The sequence below is a fragment of the Salmo salar genome, chromosome ssa19, assembly GCF_905237065.1.
Source record: "Salmo salar chromosome ssa19, Ssal_v3.1, whole genome shotgun sequence".
NCBI classification, from domain to species: Eukaryota; Metazoa; Chordata; class Actinopteri; order Salmoniformes; family Salmonidae; genus Salmo; species Salmo salar.
Window position 1 is genome coordinate 55,579,287 of NC_059460.1, and position 25,479 is coordinate 55,604,765.

The window sequence follows — 25,479 nt, forward strand, 5'->3', positions numbered from 1 at the left end:
GGCTCGTTCAATCATCTGAACTTGAAGCCGTATGTCTTGAGAAAGCAGTGTGCGCCATGGTCTAGTATCCTGAGTGATCGGGTTGGATACCGCTCTGTGTCTCATGTCGGCCAAAGTGTGCTCAGCTGAGATGAGGCTTTTCTTGAGAGAGATGGCTATAGCGAGCAGATGGTTTTTCCTTACAGCACTGAGGGTAGTGTGATGTCCAGCTGAGAGCGATGTTCTCGAGCCACAATGTCATGTTGTGCTGGAACAGCTGAAATGTTTTTTTTATATATTTATTTTTGAGACACAAATCGACTAATAATTGTTTTAAAAAAGCCATCCATTTATCTCTAGAGGATAATTAGTGTAACAAAGTCTTTTATATGATATTTGGTTGCTTAGTCCATAGACATTAATAACTGCTTAGTCATTCAAATGCTTGCGGTTTTACTTCAATCATATAACCTTTTCATTATTAGCAATACATTTTTTCCCCCAGTATAATCCGGCTACAAATTGTTTTCAAGGAGCAATTACTTGTCAATCGGGTGTTCTAAGGATGTCCTCTTGAAATGTGTGGGCAACACACACATCAAATGTTTGGAACTCTGCACAGGTGCTCCACAATGCAAGAAAAACAGGGCAATTTGAGCTCAAAGGCAATTACACCAGAACAACCCTCGTGTCATGTTCCCGCAGACGCGACGGCTAACGCTGAGTGGCAAATCAAACGGAATCGGAGGACCTTCATTTGCATGTGAAATTGCTTCCTACTTCCTATAATGACTAGGCCATTATATTTCCATGTTACACAGAGTGAACCAGTGGCAGTCGAACAACCCCAGCCTTCCACTGGGGATTGATTTTGACTTGACATAGGTCACTGCATTCCTTCTAGTCACGCTTTTTAAAGAAATCGTATCATTACAATTTCGGAAACTCAATGAGATGTCGACATGGTAATTCACCCATTTGCTGCGTTGTCTCTATGCCATTTGAATGTCATCTCATCGAACAGTAAGGGTGACATTTTCCGTCAGGAGCACCTCTGCACTACTCTATGAACATGGCCACGTCATGCTACTTCAAAGTCCAATCATGTCCGTACAATAACCATGTTCAGAATGTCCTGGGCACAGTACTATCCAACAGAAAGTCAATGGGAGGCTGCTATCTTCACTATGTTCATAGCTGCCAAACTTCTCAATGAAAAGAGAGGGATGCAGTGCTATTGGACTTTGCTCCATAGAGAAATGATCCGATTTTCAAGTATAATGTATTTCCTTGGAACCCCTTGACCCCAGTTACTGCAAAACTGTCACTTTTGCCTTGAAAGGATTCTTGGTGGTCTGAGACTCGCCCAATACTAGAAATATTCTGACATCTTTACACGCCTGAAATATGGGAGGATTCTTCAGTGCCTGTATTGATATGAAGTATATCTGAGCTGACAAGTACAGTAGGAACAGTCTGTGCTCTCTTGGAATTGGTTCTCTTTCAAAGAAGATTTTTGTTGTACTTGATTGGTTGCTTTCTTCATCATGTACATGGACTAAGTAATGGGACATGCCAAATTGATTTGTACCCGGTAATGGCCTCCAGAGTCCTCTGGAAGTAGGCTATTATTAAATTTGAGCCCTTTTTGCAAAAATGTGACTTGTGCGTTCCTGACTTCATTTGAACTTATTGCTTTCTTTTGATGCTGTGGGGGTTTTACATTCAAGGATTACTTTGAGAATTGATTTTTAACCAACCAGTGGAATAGTCCCAGAATGGCAAACTCTGCTCAACCTGCACGCTGGTCAAGCCATATGGGCAGACCAAGGAATCATATACTAAACCTGTACTTATGTCACAGGTGTGACTCATTTGCAACATTTAATTCTAACAACTATTTTTATTGGTTGATTGCCTGGTCATGTGACTTGTGCTGCATGTATTTAAACCCACCTGTTTTGTGCTTCTTGGTGGCTGTCAACAGGAAGTGATGCAGTCTGTAGGCATGGTGGAACTTTTGAGAAGAGCATGTAATGGCTTTGTTTAGTGAGAGAACATGGCTAAAATGGAGTATGATAAAATAGAATGTATGAAGAAATGGTTGCCTGCCTGCTGGACTGTCGCTTCCTCTGCCTCTTTTTGTTTGGTTTGTGTTGGTTTGTTGTATTTTCAATAGCATGGTTTGTAAAGTTAAGAAGAAAATGACACGAAGTGTGGACATGATTTACGTAACTGGAATGTGAACTGAGAACGTGTCTGAACTTTGATTTCAACTTGTGGAGAAAACTATGCCTTGACATTTATTTCCTTAACTTCCCTTTTTTATTGTCTGCCTCTGCTTCCCTCTGCTTGCTCAACCCAGACCTAGAACCTGTCACTTTCGAACCCGTTACACTTGCATCTAGAAGGCGCTGTACATTCTCCAAAACAGAGGCCTCACCGAACCAACCTGTGATATACGACACCAAATGTCTGAGTTGTGGCCTGTAATCTGGTGTTGACAGGTACTGTGTGTTATCAGATGGGCAGGCTGCCACAGATCGAACAATGTGAGTTTAGTCAGGACGCAGCCTATCCTCACCTTGGTTTGACAGAGCTGCTTTAATGACCCCTAAGGCTCGTTGTCTTTATTCCTCATTGGTTATCTAAACACAATCCTGGGTTCATCTCAACAGGAACAAATGAGTCCGATCATGGAACTAAGTAGGGATGGCTTAGTGGACTACTGAGGTGACCAGAGGGGATTTGATTGGTCTCTGAAAAATATTTATGAATGGATTTCAACTAGTGTTAGCTATATCACACCGTGTTCAAATATTGTTGTATGTAACTAACTGACAATCCAGACTGCTTTGTGTATTTCAAGACTAGACAACTTTTTGTCTGTGCTAGCTTGTTAACAGATCAAATCATGATTAAATGACCGGTTTCATTTTCAAAATGCCGCAGGGTTAAAACTTGTCAAGCTGGCTCTTGTGGAATGTAGCCTTCTGTCCAGTAGGCCTGACATTATTCAAGTGGTCTGAGATAAAGTTCCTGTTTTAGTGGGGGTAAATTATTAGGTTTAGGGTTTAATTAAATCAAACTTTATTTGTCACATGCTCCGAATACAACAAGTGTAGATTTTACTGTGAAATGCTTACTTACAAGCCCTTAACCAACAGTGCAATTCAAGAAGAGTTAAGAAAATATTTACCAAGTAGACTAAAATAAAAAGTAACAATAAAAAGTAACACAATAAGAATAACAATAATGAGACTATATACAGGGGGCACCGGTACCGAGTCAGTGTGCAGGGGTACAGGTTAGTCAAGATAATTTGTACATGTAGGTGGGGGTGAAGTGTCTATGCATAGATAATAAACAGCGAGTAGCAGCAGTGTACAAAAGGGAGGTGGAGGGGGGGGGGGTCAATGTAAATAGTCCGGTGGCGATTTTAGGAGCCTCTTGGACCTAGACTTGGCGCTCCGATACCGCTTGCCGTGCGGTAGCAGAGAAAACAGTCTATAACTTGGGAGAATGGAGTCTCTGACAATTTTATGGGCTTTCCTCTGACACTGCCTATTATATAGGTCCTGGATGGCAGGAAGCTTGGCCCCAGTGATGTACTGGGCCGTTTGCACTACCCTCTGTAGTGCCTTACGGTCAGATGCCGAGCAGTTGCCATACCGGGCGGTGATGCAACCGGTCAGAATGCTCTCGATGGTGCAGCTGTAGAACCTTTTGAAGATCTGGGGACACATGCCAAATCTTTTCAGTTTCCTGAGGAGAAAAAGGTTTTGTCGTGCCCTCTTCATGACTGTCTTGGTATGTTTGGACCATGATAGTTCGTTGGTGATGTGGAAACCAACGAACTTGAAACTCTCGACCCGCTCCACTACCGGCCCGTTGATATTAATGGGGGCCTGTTCAGCCCTCCTTTTCCTGTAGTCCACGATCAGCTCCTTAGTCTTGCTCACATTGAGGGAGAGGTTGTTGTCCTGGCACCACACTGCTGGTTCTCTGACCTCCTCCCTATAGGCCGTCTCATCGTTGTCGGTGATCAGGCCTACCACTGCTGTGTCGTCAGCAAACTCAATGATGGTTTAATAGTCACATGTACAGGGTTGCAGATGTAATTATATGGTACAGTGAAATTAAGCTCAGAGTTCCAACAATGCAGGACAAAGTGAAATAATAAAACAGTTAGAGGTGAGAATGCCAAACTGACCTTGGATCAGCATAAAAACACATCTTCCATACGCATTATAACCGAAAACATCACACAAAAACAATATGTATAATAATTTTGGTCCGGCTTATATTCTCTGATTAGAAAATATTTTAAGATAACATGTTGCAGAATTGTTGTAATTGATAGCTTGGGCAATAACTTCAAATCAACAAACATACACTATAGTTAGGCCTATATGATGGTTCAATCCTGTTAACAGATATCGTGCATTTTTAAATCGATCTGGATTCATGAACCGTCAGAGCACACCCAGACACAAATGTACAGTACCGCTGTGATTCCCTGTCATAGGCTCAATACAACATCTATGTGAGATTAGTGGGGACAAAAATAGCTGGAAATTTGAGTTGCTCTGTATTTGATTTGAAGGCTCAGAAAGGAAGCAGAGAAAGGGAATGATGTAGCTAACCTGTTAAGAGACTTAGCTACAGTATAAATGAAGTAGAAATGTATAGTTAGTGAGCTCTTTGGTCTTACATAGCCACAAGCTCATTTTTGACGTTCTCATTGATCTTTTATGTCAAAAATGTTTCCCTCATTGTTGAGATTTCTAGCTCACTCAGGAAAAGAAAACAATATATATATAAATAGATAAAAGAGAAGCAAATGGGTCTGATGTGTTCAATTAAATGGGGAATGAGTGATTTCTTTAAGTTTCTTAGATGCTCAAATATGTTACGTTATGTGCGCATGCGTAGCTTCAATAGAGACTTAAATTACAGCACCTGGTAATCACTTCCCCGTAGACAATCGTCAGGAGCACACAGCCCGTTGGTATGTAACTGCGAACTACTCAGTCTAGCATTGATGTTTAAGTCACTTATATGTTTGTGCACTGAACGTTTACTTCACTGTGTTGGTGTTAGTTTGCCGGGAGTAACTTGTAGCTCGCTGGGTGCGGTAGCTCAGCGACCCAGATGCTATATAGCATTAGGCTATTATTATCAGCCATTTGCATTGTGCTGATTGTTCGGAGCACTCTGCTGGTTTCTGGTGGCGGTGGTGATAGCGGTGGTTTGGTTCGGTGATCCATGGTGGAGTGCCGCATTATGTTGCGTTTGTGTGTAAATCCTTTGGACGAGGCATGTGGTGGCATGGGTTCTGTGTCCTGTGACAGTGTCCATAGCAACCTCTGGCGCTGGGCATTCTGGGTGATGTAGTCGGTGCTGTTTTAAGCCAGATTCGCCACATCTTTGATGGTGTTGCAGGCTTATTTTGATTTATTATACTAAATAATATATCTGAATAATATATTGTCATTACTTGTTTGTTGTATTTCAGGTTTATGACCTGTGGTCATTTGATTTAAAATAAAATTAAGGACAAAACACGAGTCATGACATTGTGTGCTTCCTGGTGAGCCTTTTCGGAGGGCTAAATAACGAAAATCCGACCACTCATTGCCATGGGCACTAAAGGCACTTCCTGTTTCCTGTGACAGACCAAGCTTATTTCAGAATGAGAGACCTTGAACATCAGGCTTCCAGCGATTTGACCAAAAACCTTAGTCAACCCCCAACCTTAGTCATCTTGACTCTACTATTGATCTCTCCAACCTATAAGTCACATTTACTCTCTTTGTTACAGCTCCTTGCTCTATACCCTGATGCTACAGTATGTGAAATGACTAGTGCAGGGACCTCTTCCTTCTCTCTGGCTCATATCTTTTAGCAACCCTGAGGTCTGCGACGAGGTCGTAAGAACTCTGAGGAGCATTTCCCTTAGCTTAACCTTCAATCCTTACTCCAAGCTGTGCTGTTCCTTTAATGTGGTGCTGGACATCTTTCCCAGGCTGCTCCAGGCCCTGTGGCCCCACCAGATGAAAGGCCCCTGTGACTGGCCCTGAGTGATCTGGCTGTCACCATGGTGATGGCAGTGGTGGAGAACCTCTAACAGGTCTGAAGGCCCCTCCTGCACCTCAGGTCTATTATTCCCTTTCCACTGGTGTCAGGATGGTCCACTTACTCAACCATAAGATCCAGCGCCTAAGCAGCCCAGAGGACCTTAGGAGGGCTCTTTTCATCCAAAGTCTCACTCTGGTCAGCACCGACATTGAAGCTATGACCACTAAAGTCCAGAGACTGTTTGAAGCTCCTGCTGATTATATTACATTCAGCTCTATCCATGGTTGGTTATCAGAGGCCAAAGCAGTGGCCAATTGGAACAACGTTCCTCCAAAGTGCCCTGACCAGCTGGTGATCCCATCAGAGCTCCTGAGGACCAGCATTGTTCTGACAACCATCCTAATCTATGGTGGGACACTGGAGAAAGGCATCATCAACCTTCATGACCGGCCCCTCATAGATGACATCATCAACCAGCTTTTGCTCTGTGGGGGGTCAGTTATGAATAAGAAGCGGAAAGCCAACTGGCATCTGGGCTGGGACCAGATCCTTGAGATGACAAACATCCATACTGACCTGCACTATGGTGGCACAGAGAAGATCTTAAAGTTTGTCACAACTTACAGCGCCACCATGCTAACGAGGCACATGGTTCACCTTGTGGTCGAATAAATTAAGAAGGCCAAGGACTCTTCGAACAACAAAAAAGTTGGTAATGATGAATACCATGGAGGTGAGCTTGGTCATGTACAGGGGGGGAAAAAGTGTTTGATCTCCTGCTGATTTTGTACGTTTGCCCACTGACAAAGAAATGATCAGTCTATAATTGTAATGGTAGGTTTATTTGAACAGTGAGAGACAGAATAACAACAGAATCCAGAAAAACGCATGTCAAAAATGTTATAAATTGATTTGCATTTTAATGAGGGAAATAAGTATTTGACCCCCTCTCAATCAGAAAGATTTCTGACTCACAGGTGTCTTTTATACAGGTAACGAGCTGAGATTATGAGCACGCTCTTAAAGGGAGTGCTCCTAATCTCAGTTTGTTACCTGTATAAAAGACACCTGTCCACAGAAGCAATCAATCAATCAGATTCCAAACTCTCCACCATGGCCAAGTCCAAAGAGCTCTCCAAGGATGTCAGGGACAAGATTGTAGACCTACACAAGGCTGGAATGGGCTACAAGACCATCGCCAAGCAGCTTGGTGAGAAGGTGACAACAGTTGGTGCGATTATTCGCAATGGAAGAAACACAAAAGAACTGTCAATCTCCCTCGGCCTGGGGCTCCATGCAAGATCTCACCTCGTGGAGTTGCAATGATCATGAGAACGGTGAGGAATCAGCCCAGAACTACACGGGAGGGTCTTGTCAATGATCCCAAGGCAGCTGGGACCATAGTCCCCAAGAAAACAATTGGTAACACACTACGCTGTGAAGACTGAAATTCTGCAGCGCCCGCAAGGTCCCCCTGCTCAAGAAAGCACATATACATGCCCGTCTGAAGTTTGCCAAAGAACATCTGAATGATTCAGAGGACAACTGGGTGAAAGTGTTGTGGTCAGATGATACCAAAATGGAGCTCTTTGGCATCAACTCAACTCGCCGTGTTTGGAGGAGGAGGAATGCTGCCTATGACCCCAAGAACACCATCCCCACCGTCAAACATGGAGATGGAAACATTATGCTTTGGGGGTGTTTTTCTGCTAAGGGGACAGGACAACTTCACCGCATCAAAGGGACGATGGACGGGGCCATGTACCATCAAATCTTGGGTGAGAACCTCCTTCCCTTAGCCAGGGCATTGAAAATGGGTCATGGATGGGTATTCCAGCATGACAGTGACCCAAAACACACGGCCAAGGCAACAAAGGAGTGGCTCAAGAAGAAGCACATTAAGGTTCTGGAGTGGTCTAGCCAGTCTCCTGGCCTTAATCCCATAGATAATCTGTGGAGGGAGCTGAAGGTTCGAGTTGCCAAACGTCAGCCTCAACCTTAATGACTTGGAGAAGATCTGCAAAGAGGAGTGGGACAAAATCCCTCCTGAGATGTGTGCCAACCTGTATGGCCAACTACAAGAAATTTCTGACCTCTGTGATTGCCAAGGGTTTTGCCACTAAGTACTAAGTCATGTTTTGCAGAGGGGTCAAACACTTATTTCCCTCATTAAAATGCAAATCATTTTATAACATTTTTGACATGCATTTTTCTGGATTTTTTTGTTGTTATTCTGTCTTTCACTGTTCAAATAAACCTACCATTAAAATTAGAGGTTGACCGATTATGATGTTTCAACGCCGATACCGATTATTGGAGGACCGGGGGGAAACCGATACCGATTAATCGGCCGATTTGTTTTTATTTATTTTGTAATAATGACAATTACAACAATACTGAATGAACACTTAATTTAACTTTATATAATACATCAATAAAATCAATTTAGCCTCAAATAAATAATGAAACATGTTCAATTTGGTTTAAATAATGCAAAAACAAAGTGTTGGAGAAGAAAGTAAAAGTGCAATATGTGCCATGTAAGAAAGCTAACGTTTAAGTTCCTTGCTTAGAACATGAGAACATATGAAAGCTGGTGGTTCCTTTTAACATGAGTCTTCAATATTCCCAGGTAAGAAGTTTTAGGTTGTAGTTATTATAGGAATTATAGGACTATTTCTCTCTATACGATTTGTATTTCATATACCTTTGACTATTGGATGTTCTTATAGGCACTTTAGTATTCCGTCCCTCTCCTCGCTCCTACCTGGGCTCAAACCAGGAACACATCGACAACAGCCACCCTCGAAGCAGCGTTACCCATGTAGAGCAAGGGAAACAACTACTCCAAGTCTCAGAGCGAGTGACGTTTGAAACGCTATTAGCGCGCACCCGGCTAACTAGCTAGCCATTTCATATCGGTTACACCAGCCTAATCTTGGGAGTTGATAGGCTTGAAGTCATAAACAGCGCAATGCATTGCGAAGGGCTTCTGGTAAAACGCACGAAAGTGCTATTTTGAATGAATGCTTACGAGCCTGCTGGTGCCTACCATCGCTCAGTCAGACTGCTCTATCAAATCATAGACTTAATTATAACATAATAACACACAGAAACACGAGCCTTAGGTCATTAATATGGTCGAATCCGGAAACTATCACGTTTATTATTTCAGTGAAATATGGAACCGTTCCGTATTTTACCTAACGGGTGGCATCCATAAGTCTAAATGTTCCTGTTACATTGCACAACCTTCAATGTTATGTCATAATTACGTAAAATTCTGGCAAATTAGTTCGCAACGAGCCAGGCGGCCCAAACTGTTGCATATACCCTGACTCTGCGTGCAATGAACGGAAGAGAAGTGACAATTTCACCTGGTTAATGTTGCCTGCTAACCTGGATTTCTTTTAGCTAAATATGCAGGTTTAAAAATATATACTTCTGTGTATTGATTTTAAGAAAAGCATTGATGTTTATGGTTAGGTACAGTCATGCAACGATTGTGCTTTTTTCGCAAATGCGCTTTTGTTAAATCATCCCCCGTTTGGCGAAGTCGGCTGTCTTTGTTAGGAAGAAATAGTCTTCACAGTTCGCAACGAGCCAGGCGGCCCAAACTGCCTTATATACCCTGACTCTGTTGCAGAGGTGACACATTTTCCCTAGTTAAAAGAAATTCATGTTAGCAGGCAATATTAACTAAAGATGCAGGTTTAAAAATATATACTTGTGTATTGATTTTAAGAAAGACATTGATGTTTATGGTTAGGTACATGTTGGAGCAACGACAGACCCTTTTCGCGAATGCGCACCGCATCGATTATATGCAACGCAGGACAGGCTAAATAAACTAGTAATATCATCAACCATGTGTAGTTAACTAGTGATTATGATTGATTGTTTTTTATAAGATAAGTTTAATGCTAGCTAGCAACTTACCTTGGCTTCTTACTGCATTCGCGTAACAGGCAGGCTCCTCGTGGAGTGCAATGTAAAGCAGGTGGTTAGAGCATTGGACTAGTTAACCGTAAGGTTGCATCCCCAAGCTGACGACAAGGTAAAAATCTGTCGTTCTGCCCCTGAACAAGGCAGTTAACCCACCGTTCCTAGGCCGTCATTGAAAATAAGAATGTGTTCTTAACTGACTTTCCTAGTTAAAAAATATTTATATTAAAGAAGAAAAAAAGAAGAAAAAACATCGGTGGCCAAAAATACCGATTGTTATGAAAACTTGAAATCGGCCCTAATTTATCGGCCATTCCGATTAATCGGTCAACCTCTAATTAAAATTATAGACTGATAATTTCTTTGTCAGTGGGCAAACGTACAAAATCAGCAGGGGATCAAATACTTTTTTCCCCTCACTGTACACCGTATGTATGCCCGGCACAGGCCGTTCTGAAGCAAATTGTCGTCCGATTCCTGGAGAAGCTCTCCTGTACCAAACGGCAAAGTGTCAACGTCCTTCCCTTTGGCCAAGCAGTTCTGTATGCTGGTTCAGACAGTCATTGACAGATCCCACAGCGTGTTCACTGAGGAGCTGGAGAAGTGTACTGACTCTGACAGTAAGAGCTACTGGGCTGAAGTGTTCTACTGGGAGTACCTGAAGTGTGTTAACTATCACCCCAGGGGTCTGGGGATTGAAGCCTTCTCTGGGGATGAGGAGAGATGTTTAATGGTGGCCAACATGATGGTCGAGAAACATCTGGCTGACGTCGAGCCCCAGCTGTGACACTTCGATCTGAACCTGTCCAGTAAGGGACAGAAGGAGAAGCAAGGTGAATACTCCGATTGAATCGAACACCAGCTCCAAAGACCATTGAGGTAAGCAACAACTTTTTTGAGTTCTCAAACTTTTATAGAAATGATCACTATTAGTAAATTGGTTGTAAGAAATGGTATTGTGTCTTTCCTGCTTTCAGTCTGTTGTGCGCGTGAATACTCCTGGGTCAACTAACCTGCTGACAACACCACCTGAGACTCCTGGGTCAACTCCACTGAGCACGACCTCTATACACTGAGAAATGAATGAGGTAACAGCTGACCTCCAGTCAGGTAAGTTTGCACAGAGTCCCTTGTCATTAAGTATTTTCACACTGATATACCTCATCTACTTGCCTGTGTTCGATTCTTTCATGAGGTTAGTGTGTATGAGACATTGATCCTCTGTGTAATTCCCAGGAGATGTGGTCAAGCTGAAGAAGAGCAGTGTCGATCGTTTCCTCCGTAGACTTCTGTGCTGCTGCATCTAGTAAAAGATTTAGTGAACCTGACCTTTTCTTCACCTGCTTTTCACATGCCCTGCTCACCCCGCGCATCTCAGTTTAGATGGGAATTTTTTTGTGTGTTTTAGAATTTGACTGATTACTGTAGCGCCACCTAGGGGCCAATCAATGCCACTTTTGGCATGCCAGTTACTCTTTCAGGGTTCTGCCATCATGCCATATGTTACAACCTTTTACTAATTGGTTGTTTAGTTATTGTCTGAAAATAAAGAAATAACTGAATAATCGGAACACTAACAAAAAATAGGACTTCATGCACTTTTGCTGCTAGGAGCCCTAAAAGAAAAACTATGTTTAGATAAGATTGAATACATTAAATACATTGCAGTGTTTTCATTCGTTTTTTTTTTTTTTAAATACAGCATTGATAAATGGATTGATTAATAATGGTCCAACAACACTTTGAATGTGTGTTTAGATTGAGTTTGTTGGCCAGTCTTTCCATGAATTTGTATTTCTTCAGTTCACCAGAAGAGGGCAGTCATGTCTAACATTTAAACCTATAAAATACTATGACCTGACATTTGAATTCATACTTCTAAAACAAGCCTGTTTGTCTTGACTGTAGTTGTTTAAATAGGTCTTAGTCTGTGTGGCTTTCATTCATTGTCATGTATTCTTAAAAATTTAACACAACATTATTCCCAAACAGGCTACAAACCAATTTCAAACTTTCTTCTGTATGTGGCTAAGCTTTGAATAGGACGGAGAGATGAGTAAGAATGAGGCATGTATTTAATTATTACGTTTGTTTGTGGTTGTGACCCTTTTTGGAGATCTCTGAGACATCATACTGTCGGCATATTTCCATCTCTTCTTATATCGGCCTCTTATTTCGGCGCTTTACATAAGACATTTCTCAATTTCAAACACTATGGCTGCTATCATGATTTAAGTTTATGGAGAGAATTGAACTGTTTTCTTGCTTTTCCAATCACTTAATGACTGTTGCATTATGACAACACAAACCACATATATTTTTAATATTTACTGTGCCCTCAATTAAAGGTGTGCATTACCTCTGATGCTGCCACTACACATTCATTGCTTTGTTGTTGTCTAACAATCCGACACAGACTGACATTTTCAAGAAAAACTCTCATCCTTCACAAAGTTAGGCTTTGGAATGAGTCTGCTTTCTGTCTATAAATGATCATCTTAGTTTTCACTGTTGGAGTTGGCCTAAATGCTTCACTCGGCTCTCGTGTTCCTCAAGTTGTTTTTCTCGTTTGGTGCCCTGTGGCACTTCTGTGTGGTTCCTCCAGAGAGCCATAAATTTGGACTTTGAGGTTCACTGTGTCAGGGTAAAGCCCAACTGTCTGACACTGCAGGCTGGGCCAATCTGGTTCTTTGTGAGGTCTCCTGCTCCCATGTTGCGTAGGAGACGTGAACTGCTCTGGGAAGCTGTGGTTTTAGGTACAGAACTAGGATCAGTTTACCCACCCCAAAGCCATTAGGATAGAAAGTGCCAAACTGGCCTGAGGTCAGGGTCTATTGTGTACGACTTCATTCTACCCTGTACCAGTAGACACTTGACCGCTGCAGGCGTACTGCTCTTACAGAAAGTTTAGTGCTATCCGGGATCCTTGTGATGACCCTACTGTAAACCCTAAGCCTAACCTTAACCCTTACCCTAACCATAACTCTTACCTAACCCTAACCTTTATCTTAACCCTTACCTTTACCAGTTTAAATTTCAACTTCAATGGGGGTAGGGAAGTCCCAAGGATTCCAGATAGCAAGGACCCTTACAGAAAGGGATACAGAACCGTTGGTAAAACATTCTGGAATGGCTGTGTTGGTGTATGCTAGAGAGAGTATTATTTTCACAAGTTTATTACAACATGTTACAGATGTAGTATCTTAAATTGATCACAGTGTTGCAGGAGAAATATAAATTGTGTAGTGTATTTGAGGTTTAAAAACGCTTCAGAAGTTTTTAATTTCCACATAGAAATTCCAGATTTGATTTTCAACCCCTACAAAAATGTCCATTAGTTGTAATCCACATAATAATTCACATTTCCTGTTTCTGCAGGATTATTTTTTGGCTGTAGCAAATTGGCTCAAATTAAGATTCTACATCTGTACATACTTTTTTTTTTGCTCTGTTGACATCTCAGACACCCTGGACCCATTCCAATTCACATACCGCCCCAACAGATCCACAGATGACACAATCTCCATTGCACTCCACACTTCCCACTCCCACATGAACAAGAGGAACACTTACTCTACGTGAGAATGCTGTTTGTTGACTACAGCTCAGCGTTCAACACCGTAGCGCCCTCAAAGCTCATCACTAAGCTAAGGACCCTGAGACTAAACACCTTCCTCTGCAACTGGATCCTGGTCTTCCTGACGGGCCGCCCCCAGGTGGGAAGGGTAGGCAACTACACATCCACCGTGCTGACCCTCAACATGGGTGCCCCTCAGGCGTGAGTACTTAGTCCCCTCCTGTACTCCCTGTTCACCGACAACTAAGTGGCCGCGCAGGACTCCCAACACCATCATCAAATTTGCTGATGACACAAAGGTGGTAGGCCTAATCACCGACGACAATTAGAGAGCCTATAGGGAGGAGGTCAGAGAGCAACGACAGCCTCTCCCTCAACGTCAGCAAGACAAAGGAGCTGATTGTGGACTACAGGAAACGGACGGCTGCACACGCCACCATACACATCGACGGAGCTGTAGTGGAGCGGGTATAGAACTTCTAGTTCCTAGGTGACCACATCACTAAGGAATGAACGTGTTCCACACACACCAACACAGTCGTGAAGAGGGCACGACAATGGCTCTTCCCCCTCAGGAGGCTGAAAAGATTTGGCACTGGCCCTCAGATCCTCAAAGTTCTACAGCTGCACCATTGAGTGCATCTTGACTGGCTGGATCACGTTTGGTATGGCAACTGCTTGGCATTCGGGTAGTGTGTATGGCCCTGTACATCACTGGGGCCGAGCTCCCTTCCATCCAGGACCTCTACACCAAGTGGTGTCAGAGGAAGGCCCAAGAAATTGTCAAAAACTCCAGCCAACCAAGTCATAGACTGTTGGGTTAACTATTTGGTTAGCTATTTGGTTAACTATTTAACTATCTGCATTGACCCTTTTTGCGCTAACATTTTTTTGACTCCTCACATACACTGCTGCTACTGTTTATTACCTATCCTGTTGCCTAGTTACTTTATCCCTAGTTATATGTACAAATCTAAGTCAATTACCTTGTGCCCCTGCACATCGACTCGGTTCTGATACCCCGTGTACAGTATATAAGCATTTCACTGTCAGTCTACATGTGTTGTTTAATAACATTTGGTTGATTTGATTCTCTTGAGGAGATACTGGTGTTTTCGCTATGCTTTACTGTCCTATTTCGCACAACTAAGGCAATTAGCAGCTTCCAAACCAGTCAAACTGAAAACACCTGTCATCACCAAGCAGTAGACGGTGACCCCTGGCAACACACTCAGACAGGAGCTGGTCGTGTGGACGCCTTATCTCCTCAGTTACGCTGTATGACAGTGCGTGCAGCTCCGTTGGAGCGACACAAACACAACAAACCCTAACACAACAGTATCCTCAGCGACTGATTTGGAGCGCTCTGTCGGAGGCCAGCGAAGTATAGATGACATACAGGCTTTGAAGTTGTCCAAGTATTTGGAGACACTTTAGTCCTACTTGTTTGTCTCACTGAATGCCCATAGGCCTACCTAACGCTGTCATGGGAGTGAGAGTTTAAGAGGCAGCCAACAAACAGTTGCTTGGAAATGCCTATTTTCTTTTTTACTTGAGGTAATATCAATGTGGAGCGCTTCAGTGTAGGAAACTGTTCTACTCATGATCTTGAACCTGGATTCAGAGTAGTTCAGTCAGGTCAATTTCATATTAGCAGCTGTAAGCTATGTATTTCATCGGATCTCCTCATCTGTTTGAGTCATCTGTGTACATGTTGTTTTTGCCTGATTTAAGTAGTATGTCTAATTGCTTGGTAAGAACCACTTGGTCCCCAGGGCCTATAATCGGAATAGTCAGAGATGTGCTTATTGCTTGTCACGCCTGCTCCCGCTCTACCTCTCTGGCGCTCGAGGGTGCCAGGCTGCCCACCATTATGCGCAGCAGCGCTCACTGGACTCACCTGGACTCCTTCCCGTTGTTTATTGCCCCGTCTATAACTGTCTGTTCCTCCATTGGTTCCCCGTGTCGCCTTTGTCATTTCCGTTTCCCCTGTCCAGACGCTGTCCGTATTCTGTTCCTGTCTGTGGTTATTAAATGTTCACTCCCTGTACCTGCTTCTCGTCTCCAGCGTCTGTCCTCACATTGCTAGGTCATAATTGGACCAGTCAGATGTGCATGTTGCCAAATCTCGTGGCGTCGTCCTCTCGCAGGCAGCGGATTGCTCAGCTTCATTTGGTCAAAATGAGCTCGTCTCTGACCCATACTCATTCATTCATTCGTTCATTCAGAAACCCTCAGGAGTTTAAAAGCCAAGTGCATGATTACGCCTTAAATCAATCTGCATATTTAGTGGTCTTCAAGCAGCAGTCAGTTGGCCCAGAGTCATCAATTCACCATGAATGGCCATCTACTGTAGGCATTTAGAGTCACAGCAAGTTGTGTATCTTGGGGAAAATATCTGTCTAACTGGAACAGATCCAGAATGGGACAGAGATTCAAGCCACATGAGTTCTACATTGGAGGATCAGTGTGATCTATTCAGTTTCCTCAACCTTTATGGGTATCATTCTTGTCTTTGTGGTTCTGATGGGGTCTAGGGCCACATAGACAGTGTCCTAGTGTCTCTTCGTTTTACCAGTGTGTGGGTGGGTGTATGAGACTTAACTGACTTCAGTCGGCCGCTGCATGTCTGTTTGAGAGAGAAACAGGAGACAGGCAGTGTGGTTGGGGCAGTGTCACTTAATAACAGACAGCTCTCGTCTCTCTCCTCTCTGCTCTCACCTTAATAACAGGCAGCTCTCTGCTCTCTGCTCTCACCTTAATAACAGACAGCTCTCGTCTCTCTCCTCTCTGCTCTCACCTTAATAACAGGCAGCTCTCTGCTCTCTGCTCTCACCTTAATAACAGGCAGCTCTCGTCTCTCTCCTCTCTGCTCTCACCTTAATAACAGGCAGCTCTCGTCTCTCTGCTCTCACCTTCGCTCTCTGCTCTCACCTTAATAACAGGCAGCTCTCGTCTCTCTCCTCTCTGCTCTCACCTTAATAACAGGCAGCTCTCGTCTCTCTCCTCTCTGCTCTCACCTTAATAACAGGCAGCTCTCGTCTCTCTCCTCTCTGCTCTCACCTTAATAACAGGCAGCTCTCGTCTCTCTCCGCTCTGCTCTCACCTTAATAACAGGCAGCTCTCGTCTCTCTCCTCTCTGCTCTCACCTTAATAACAGGCAGCTCTCTCTCTGCTCTCACCTTAATAACAGGCAGCTCTCGTCTCTCTCCTCTCTGCTCTCACCTTAATAACAGGCAGCTCTCTGCTCTCTGCTCTCACCTTAATAACAGGCAGCTCTCGTCTCTCTCCTCTCTGCTCTCACCTTAATAACAGACAGCTCTCGTCTCTCTGCTCTCACCTTAATAACAGACAGCTCTCGTCTCTCTGCTCTCACCTTAATAACAGACAACTTCCATCCACACCCGTTGATGCCCTTGGCTTTACAAGCCTCGCTTTAATACACATCGTCTCTCTTTCTCTCCCTCCTTCCCTTCCCCCTCGTCTCCCTGCTATATTTGCAGGCAGCTTTAGCGCCAGACACCCTGAGGCAGCAGTAGCGCCAGTGAGTCTTCCCACCTCTGTTTTTGTGGTGGGAGATGACATGTGGAAGCTTTGAAGGGCAGGAGGAGGGCGGGAGAGCAGAGGAACACATCACTCTGCAGCAGAGGGACTGAAATGTCATGTGGCCTGCAGTCCGCCCAGATTCCCTGGCTGTCTATGTGGGCAGTGAGGAATGGCGACAGGAAGAACCCCCCCCCCCCTTTCCCTCGTTCTCTCACTCCTTCTCTGGTCTCCCCCCTTTTCCCTCCCACCATACTCTCTCTCCTCTCTCTCCCTCTCAAATTTGGGCCACATTTTAACTGTGTGTGAAATCCGATTTTAGACGAATCGTTGTAAAAGTAGTTTTTTCCCCCCTCTGTTTTCTCCTGGGCGTGACGACCTGTCACTCATAGCTCAGTGGTGTGTGAATGGGCAGGTGTCAATGAGCAGAACAGACCGAACATGTTGAATGCAGATCCTCAGGCATTACACACCCCTGAAGAAGAGTGAGGAAATCAACAGTACTTTTCCAAAAGTGGAGCAGGTTTGTGTTTGTAGTCATGTACGGAGCTGGACACACCACCTGACACAGGCCATTGTTGACGAATTATCAAAAATAAATGTCTGCGAGGAAAAAAAGCTTATTTACATTTTTTGGGGGGGAAACCCTAAACTTGTCAAAATGTATGTAAAACCGTATTAGGCTACATCTCTGTGCCTAAAACAATAGCAGGGATTACAGAGGAGGCAGACAGACCCTCCAGACAATTGCTACTCTCCTCTGTTAGCATTATGGGGGCTTGTTTGCATACAACAGTTTGCATACTATAAAGGTAGTAGAACCACCTTGATATCTCCCAATCATGGAAATGAAAGTCTGTTAAGGGTTTGATCTACTTTGATTGCCGCCTCTGATGGAACAATAGTTGTTTTATGTTACTTCTTCAACCATACCTGGATGTTTTACTGTGGGTTATGTCATGTTTTCCCCTGGGTGTTACTCTACAAACCAACGTTGGAAAGTAACATCCGTACCCGTTGTTATTAGGTGAATGTCAGTTGGCGGAGTGACTAAAGAGAGATCTTAACTGGACCCAGACTGTCTGTGTTGATGCATTGCAATTAGTATGTGAATGAGTGAGAGTGTGCGTCGGTTTGCCTATCTTTTACTAAAACCTTCTCCGGGGAGAACATCCAGCAAGGTCGATTCCCACGCCGCGATCAAAGAATAGCTTCGAGAGAAACCTAGGAACCTGTCTTTCTAAGAATGCATCATGCCAGTTATCGACCGAAGTGGCTGTCCAGACTCCACCCATCTCATGCCTACAGTGGGGTTTGTTGCCTACAGTAGCCTGGTTTGATATTGGGGAGACACATTGGGGATAGATTACAGGGCAAAGCAGTCGTTACACAAACCATTAGTGCGACAAGGTGTTATTATACAGTAGTCGTCAGGTGAGATGCCAGACCGCGCTGTGTCACTCCCGGGCTTTCCAAGATCAGCGCTCTCATCACAGAGGGGATAGCCTTGTGTTCTCGGACTGAATTCTCATGGGAATTCACAATGGCGTTTCATGTTAGACTGTCAAAATAGGACTTTTCATGGTACTTTCTCATCAGGAGATGTAGACTGTTAATGTAACAATTACAGCCGCGAACGCAGCGCCGATAGTTCGCTACGTACCGAGAAACCCAACGCTTGTTTCGCAACACGAAACAGTATTGAATTGTCTGAAAATAATGTTGAAATAATGTTTGTTTTTTTGTTTCACTTTTCTATGTCAAAGCCCCTAGCAACTCTTCCCTAAAGCGTGTTAAAAGCTTCAGGAAAATGCTCACTGCAACAAACGTGAATAAGAACATAAATTACACCCGCGGTTCCCCCCCCCTCCCCTCATCTAGTTGCATCTACATTTTCCGCGGCTGGCCTCCCAACTGCTGAGAGTGCTGTTCCTTGAAGCCGCAGTGTATTTTGAAACGAGGTTGAGAGATCCAGCGGCTCCAAAAGCAGGCACAAGGCTGCCAGTGTTCCAGTGTTCAGCCTGGGGCTTGGCACTCACCCTGACCAGAGGGGTCCAGCCAATGGCGGCATTTGCTGTGTTTGTGTGTGTGGGAAAGAAAGAATGAGAGTTTGTGAAGAGGTGCGTGTGTGTGTGTGTGTATTTGTGTGTGCATGTGCTGATGTAGAAACACCTTTCTCCAAGTAGAGCTCTTCCTCAGAGCCTAGGTGAGTCAGAGAGTCTCATGTTTGGTAGTTTGCGGTTTTGTCAGTTTTTTGGTAATAAGCTCTCTCTCCCCCTCCTCCAACCCCCATGGTGCAGTCTGCTTGTTACTGAGCTGGAGGCGGGCCAAGATGTGCACCACAGGAATTGGACCAATCCACACAGTAGAAGACGGGGAGCATTGCTAAATTGGTTCCATACCTTGGCTGACAGTGGTTAGGTCTTTGAGCTCTGAGAAGAATGGCCTACACTGGTGATAGATAGTGAGCTGGTGACAGTGACACAGCCGTCCCCAAATTCCATAGCTGCTCGTTGGCTGTCATTATAGTTTCAAGGCAACGTTCCCCCGCTGGGCACCTACATCAGTTCAACGTCTAGTTTTGATTTACATTTGGTTAAGCTGTCAACTAACATGACTTCAACGTGAAATCAAAAAGAAAATTCACCACGTCATTGGATTTAAGTTAAAAGTTTGGTTTAAAAAAAGACGAAATTCCCTTATGTTGACCTTTTTTTCGAAACCAATCTGTTTTCCACGTTGATTCAACGTCATCACGTAATTGTTTTTTTTTTTTTTTGCGGGTTTGGTTGAAATGACAGGGAAACAACGTTGATTTAACCAGTTTGAGCCCGGTGGGATGTAATGAACTGCAATTGATGTCGGGCCTACATCGGGTCGGTAGAGGGGGACGGCACGTAAAACCCTGAGTCGTACTGTTTACACACATGGATATGACATTAGTCCGGAAAGCTCTATGAGTATGTCAGAGTGTTCATCTGTCTTCGTCCTCTGTCGGTATATCCTCCCGGGGTCTGGAAGTCTAGAACGCAAAACACGCAAAACCGCCACAGAAATCTAAATAAATGGCTGTATTTCTTCTTCTTTTGTCTGGTCAGGATACTCTGCTGTGGCGTTGCCAAGTTGAGCATCTACATTTGGGTTTGGCTGTTCCCTCCTCCCGTCTGCTCGGTCGCCCCAGAAACCACAGGAAAGGGAAGCCGGAACCCTCCGAAAATATTGTCCTGGGTAAAAATGGCCACTTGAATGGCAACATTCAGCCCCCATCCACTACAAACAAAAGGACTTTGACAGAGAGAGAAAGAGATGTGCAGTTTAATTTTTGTTTCTGCTTTTCTAGCTACATTTACACTTTCATTTTCTCTTTTATTTAACAGTTAATGTGAATACGGGTATATGATTCATATACTGTATCTACTGCAACTACACTTTTTTTTATACGTTGTTTGTATTCCATCATCTCTTGTCTGCTGGTAGTTGCATTTGTGGATTTATAGGGAAAGAGAAACTTCATGCATAATGAGGTCAGGTCTGTCACGCTCTAGCTGTAATAGTAATGCCTAGCCATGAAAGTGACTTGAAATGTGGTGGAACTTTAGTCAAAGTCTCCCCATTGCCATCTTTTTCCATCCCACTACTATGGAACTTTTATCTCCAACAAACACATATACAGATGCAGGATCTTAATTGGATCCACTTTGGAAAATAATCCTGCAGAAACAGGAAATGTGAATTATTTTGTGGATTTGAATTCATGTATATGTTTGTAGGGGTTGATATTTTTTTGTTATTTTTTTTGTATTTCTTTTTTGCGGGGGTAAAGGAAAATCAGGTCTGAAATTTCAAAGTGGAGATTACAAATTTCAGAAGCCTTTTTAAACCTAAAATACACTAAAATGTCCTTCCTGCATTGCAGGAAAGTTATCCTGCAACAGGGTGATCAAATTAAGATCTTACATCTGTAAACACACACTCACATAAAACCTCCAATGCCACCCAACACACACAGACACACATCCTGGCACTCAAATGCAAACATCCACACACATACACACAAACAGCCCCCCCACACACATTATTCTGGTGTCTTTGATGGAAGCTAAGGCGTGGTCTATATGGGTGGTGTGTGTATGTGTTTATATTTGTGTGTGCATTAGTGTCGGTGTCCTCCCTAAGTGAGGAGGGCCATCTGGTCACCCTGCCATTGCTGTCCGTGGTCCCTGTGAAGTGCTGTTAGCGTAGCCGCTGCGGTCGACTGTGGCGACTGAATGCTTGCTGCACAGCAACATCCAGGCTGGGCTCTCACCTCAGAAAAGGAGATTTGGGTTTTCTCAAATGGAGGGGTTGCTCCTGAGCTATTTACAGCTATTTACAAATGGACTTCTTCCCTTCTCTCACTTCCTTGGCTGCTCTTTCAAGAACCTCAAGGGGGGCCAGACCCCTGCTTGTTTGACGTTTGTATACACAGGGCATGATGATGTCTGCTATGTAACAATAAAAATGCACTATCTTGAGTTCATATGCATATTATGCATAAAACTGCCAGCATGTTGTAGTCATCATTCGTATGGGGTATGTTGAGCCCCTGGCTAAACGGCACAGTTTACTACAAAGCAACCATTTTGACTATATTAGCCCACACCGCTACAAGGATACACTTTCATGCTATGTTTATGACCTCATATTGTAGCTTATAGAGACCCCAACTGATGTATAAAACAGTCTTAAAACGATCTACTTTGGTTTAGATACAAGCATCATGAAACCTATAACACAAATTCATTTGACTTTGTGAAAATCCGTTTTTTGGACAGAACTTCTTTCCAACTTTTTCCAACTGGTTTCTTCCTTCACAGACTCTGAAATGATGACCTCATCCTAAATATTTGGTCAATCAGTTTATTTATGCCGAATATAAATCTACTGTAAATTAGCTACTGCAAAATAAAATATAATTTTACTCATCTACAGTACTCTAGCTGAAATAATACCTCCTTCCCTGAATGCCTATCCAAGACGAAAGCAACCAAATAAACTCCCAAACGCCTACACGTTAAACACGCAAACCACCCAAGTGGGGACGACCTCCAGCAACTCCAAAGAAGTCTCTCCGGGTTGTGAATATTAGGTTAAGGTTATTTTCGGCAACCCCTGCCTAGCTCCAGGAGAAAATTACAGCATAGAGACGAGAAAAGAAAAAGGAAAATCAGAAGTGGGCCGTTCCACCGTATAATTTTCCTGTTTCTATTTTCAAAGGATGAGGTATTCCTCGAGGAAGCTCTGTTCAATTTATAAGCCCTCTGGTCAGATAGTTGACCTCAAATCAATGGGACGGGGCTCGTGCCGCTCCTCTTAAAGGGCTGAAGAGACATGTCCGTGGAGCTTCTCGGTCTATCGTCTGAAAGAGCAGTAACCCTTACAGGACAAGACTAACTAACTACTCAGCTTTATCGCCCCCGGTTAATCTCAGAAGTTATAGGGACGTTATCAATCAGAACAGGTATCCGGAAGTTTCAAATCAATATTAGTGGACAGAGTAATAAAAGCCCTTGAGATTTTGTTTTCAGGGGGCCCTGAATAAACATAAAAATAAAGCAATGTCAACATTTTAAACTAAACTGGCTATGAATCAAATAAAGCTTTCTTGCTACCTGCTTCGTGGAATGAATGTTATATACACTGAGTGTAAAACAACATTAAGGACAATTTCCTAATATTGAGTTGCCCCCCCCCCCCCTTCCCTCAGAAAAACCTCAATTTTTCAGGGCATGGACTCTCCAAGGTGTCGAAAGCGTTCCACAGGGATGCTGGCCCATGTTGACTCCATTGTTACCCACAGTTGTGTCTAGTTGGCTGGATGTCCTTTGGGCGGTGGACCATTCTTGATACACATGGTAAACTGTTGATCGTGAAAAACCCAGCAGCATTGCATTTGTTGATGCAAACTGATGCGCCTGGCACCTACTACCATACCCCATTCAAAGGCACTTAAATATTTAGTCTTGCCCATTCACCCTCTGAATAGCACACATACACAAGCCAAGGCTCAATTGTCTTTTAAAAATCCTTTAAAAAAAACATTGGAATCTATCTCCTCCTTCATCTACACCAGATATTCCCAAACTGGGGTACGCGTAATGCCGTCGGGGGTACGTCAGATAAAAATGTGATTCGTATTAAAAAAAATATATATATATTTTTTTTTTTTTACGAAAATATAAAATGTGAAAAAAAGAAGAGAAATATATATATATATATATATGACTGCTCAAAAAAAATAAAGGGAACACTTAAACAACACAATGTAACTCCAGGTCAATCACACTTCTGTGAAATTAAACTGTCCACTTAGGAAGCAACACTGATTGACAATACATTTCACATGCTGTTGTGCAAATGGAATAGACAACAGGTGGAAATTATAGGCAATTAGCAAGACACCCCCAATAAAGGAGTGGTTCTGCAGGTAGGGACCACAGACCACTTCTCAGTTCCTATGCTTCCTGGCTGATGTTTTGGTCACTTTTGAATGCTGGCGGTGCTTTCACTCTAGTGGTAGCATGAGACGGAGTCTACAACCCACACAAGTGGCTCAGGTAGTGCAGCTCATCCAGGATGGCACATCAATGCGAGCTGTGGCAAGAAGGTTTGCTGTGTCTGTCAGCGTAGTGTCCAGAGCATGGAGGCGCTACCAGGAGACAGGCCAGTACATCAGGAGACGTGGAGGAGGCCGTAGGAGGGCAACAACCCACCAGCAGGACCGCTACCTCCGCCTTTGTGCAAGGAGGAGCAGGAGGAGCACTGCCAGAGCCCTGCGAAATGACCTCCAGCAGGCCACAAATGTGCATGTGTCTGCTCAAACGGTCAGAAACAGACTCAATGAGGGTGGTATGAGGGCCCGACGTCCACAGGCGGGGGTTGTGCTTACAGCCCAACACCGTGCAGGACGTTTGGCATTTGCCAGAGAACACCAAGATTGGCAAATTCGCCACTGGCGCCCTGTGCTCTTCACAGATGAAAGCAGGTTCACACTGAGCACGTGACAGACGTGACAGAGTCTGGAGACGCCGTGGAGAACGTTCTGCTGCCTGCAACATCCTCCAGCATGACCGGTTTGGCGGTGGGTCAGTCATGGTGTGGGGTGGCATTTCTTTGGGGGGCCACACAGCCCTCCATGTGCTCGCCAGAGGTAGCCTGACTGCCATTAGGTACCGAGATGAGATCCTCAGACCCCTTGTGAGACCATATGCTGGTGCGGTTGGCCCTGGGTTCCTCCTAATGTAAGACAATGCTAGACATCATGTGGCTGGAGTGTGTCAGCAGTTCCTGCAAGAGGAAGGCATTGATGCTATGGACTGGCCCACCCGTTCCCCAGACCTGAATCCAATTGAGCACATCTGGGACATCATGTCTCGCTCCATCCACCAACGCCACGTTGCACCACAGACTGTCCAGGAGTTGGCGGATGCTTTAGTCCAGGTCTGGGAGGAGATCCCTCAGGAGACCATCCGCCACCTCATCAGGAGCATGCCCAGGCATTGTAGGGAGGTCATACAGGCACGTGGAGGCCACACACACTACTGAGCCTCATTTTGACTTGTTTTAAGGACATTACATCAAAGTTGGATCAGCCTGTAGTGTGGTTTTCCACTTTAATTTTGAGTGTGACTCCAAATCCAGACCTCCATGGGTTGATAAATTGGATTTCCATTGATTATTTTTGTGTGATTTTGTCAGCACATTCAACTATGTAAAGAAAAAAGTATTTAATAAGATTATTTATTTCATTCAGATCTAGGATGTGTTGTTTAAGTGTTCCCTTTATTTTTTGAGCATTATATTTCTCTTCTTTTTTTCACATTTTCAAAGAGTCCATTTATATTTTCGTACAGGGCTATACATTTGGGTGAGTTTTTTTCTTTCTCGCCTGAATAGCCTCGTTTCACTGGCAAAAATAAAATGAAACCATCTGGTGTTCAGCAAAATAACAACACAATGTCAAATACAGGTAGCCTAGTCAAATAATGAACATTCAATTAACCGTTACTCTCTCGTGGGAAACCTTCACTCTTGCGCAGACATTTAGAAACGAAACATGACAATTTGAAAAATTAACCACGGGAGTTTTTTGAGCGAGAATAAAGGGCTAGAAGCGTCTTATATGGTGAGCTACCGAGTGGCTAGGACAGGCAAGCCCCATACTATTGTGGAGGACTTAATTCTTCCTGTTGCCGCGGATATGGCTGGGAAAAGGCCAAAAACTACACAGACAATGCCTTCATCAAACAACACTGTTTCACGACGCATCAGCGACATGGCAGGAGATGTTTTGAAACAATTACTGCTTCGTATAC

At 43.8% G+C, this 25,479-nt stretch overlaps 2 long non-coding RNA genes across 2 annotated transcripts; both read left to right on the forward strand.

The window, feature by feature from the left end:
- Window positions 1-10,381: 10,381 nt before the first annotated feature.
- LOC106579265 (uncharacterized) lies at window positions 10,382-12,383 on the forward strand. The gene is made up of 3 exons (XR_001322618.2): window positions 10,382-10,884; window positions 10,983-11,115; window positions 11,242-12,383. It is a non-coding gene; the product is annotated as an uncharacterized lncRNA (long non-coding RNA).
- Window positions 12,384-19,051: 6,668 nt separating this feature from the next.
- LOC123729017 (uncharacterized) lies at window positions 19,052-21,670 on the forward strand. The gene is made up of 2 exons (XR_006760742.1): window positions 19,052-20,085; window positions 20,224-21,670. It is a non-coding gene; the product is annotated as an uncharacterized lncRNA (long non-coding RNA).
- Window positions 21,671-25,479: the final 3,809 nt, after the last annotated feature.